General features: G+C 40.1%; 1 pseudogene across 1 annotated transcript; it reads left to right on the top strand.

Moving 5' to 3' along the window:
• Nucleotides 1–549: 549 nt before the first annotated feature.
• Nucleotides 550–1,489, top strand: LOC306648514 (vomeronasal type-1 receptor 4-like; annotated as a pseudogene). Its single transcript has one exon. The product of its transcript is annotated as a vomeronasal type-1 receptor 4-like (transcript).
• The last annotated feature ends 358 nt before the right edge of the window (nucleotides 1,490–1,847 follow it).

Genomic DNA, 1,847 nt, shown 5'->3' on the forward strand with positions numbered 1-1,847 from the left:
AGGCAGAAGTTGAAGTACACTGGGTAGTCTGCCTGTTAGAAGGAACATGCTCTTCAGCTAGGTGAGACTACAGAAGCATAGGCAGAATATGAAACAGAGTCTGAGGCTAAGAAAACATGCCAGATAACTTGCACACTTGCCCTTCATACAGGTCTCATGTTCCCTGCTCAGTATTTTAGAAGGCAGTAGATGGCTTGAATCCCACCTTCTTTCCCTGCTTCATTCTGTGATCTGCTCTTCCCAGGGGTCCTGCAATCCAGGCTCTGGAAGTGTCTATCCAGGCCCTAAAATTCAGAAAACTGGACATTTCACCATGCTTTTCTCTCCCTGAATTCTCAATATTTCTTAACAATCTATATTTAAAACATACTCTAAATGATTATTCATTTATCATTGCAGGGCCTGTAGTCCTCATTAAAACTTCAAACACATCTTTAAGATAATGATCCTGGGCTCTTCTTGCAACTCAGATGTCCTGCACCTCTGCAATTGCCTATGGTGTGCCAAGGCCTGATTTTATCCCCAGCACTGATAGATAAGAAGAGGATGATGTTGATCCAAAGTGACACAATCTTTGGGGTTTTCCTCATCTCTGAGCTGTGCATTGGTGTCCTGAGGAACACCTTGCTTTTCATGTTATATGCATCCATCTTCTTAGTTAAACCCCATCTCAAGAAGCACATCGATCCCATTGTTACACAGTTGCTCTTTGCAAATATTCTAACCGTCATATTCACCATGATACCAGATGTCGCATCAACCTTGGGAGTAAGACAGTTTTTGGATGATGTTGGTTGTCAGACAGTTTTGTTCTCATACAGAGTGACCCGAGGTGTTTCCATATGCACCACCTCTCACCTGAGTGCATTTCAAGCCATCATGGTCAGTCCCAGGAACTCTAAGTTGGTGTGGCTTAAATTTAAGTTCCCTGCATCCATGTATCCCTTGTTGCTTTCTTTCTGGGTCATCAATATGCTCATCTACATCCATGTTATTGAATCTGTCACAGCCATCGGAAATTTCACTCTGGTTGGTCGTGGCTATGTTCATGCATACTGTCAAACTAGGCAGTTTGGAAATCAGAAGTCAGGGACATATATAAATGTCCTCTTGATTCATGATCTGGTGTTTGTGCTCCCCGTGGTCTGCACCAGCCAGTACATGGTGAATCTCCTCTACAGACACCGCAGGAGAGCCCAGCACATCCACAGCCCCCAAATCTCCTCCCAGTCATCTCCTGAACACAAAGCCACCTGCACCATCCTCCTGCTTTGTGTTCTCATATTTCTCAAACAACTGTTTGACTCTTTATTCATTTTATGCGCACCAAAAAATCCCAAGGCTGGAGGGGATCAGTGTAGCTCTATCTTCATGCTACCCAACCATATGCCCATTTTTGCTTATGAAAAATAATAAAATTATTTCCCAATTCAATTCATTCTCTTCAATGATGAGACTGACAGGTTTCCAAAGGGCATTTGATGACTGATCTGATGCTCCAGGTTTTATTCTTCAACAGGGTAGGGTCTATAAAGACTTAAATTGGCAAAAAAAAAAAAAGGCCTTGTTGTCCTTGAGCACTTCATATGACACTAGTGTGAGATATTCTATCAATGTGATAGAATATCAGAGTTAGAAGGCTTAGTTTGATCAAATGTACAGAGACTACATTGATAATTTTCACTTTGTTTACACAATTAAATTATATTTTGAAATAAATGATTACTTTTGTACATACTACTCAAACTATTTTTTATAATTTCTTATGGACTTAAAAAATACAGTTAGAAAAAATACAAAATTTAATGTAGAGTTTGTATCACAATTCTATTAAAGTGTGCAATACT

Source organism: Sciurus vulgaris, assembly GCF_902686455.1.
Source record: "Sciurus vulgaris genome assembly, chromosome: 17".
Lineage (NCBI taxonomy): Eukaryota > Metazoa > Chordata > Mammalia > Rodentia > Sciuridae > Sciurus > Sciurus vulgaris.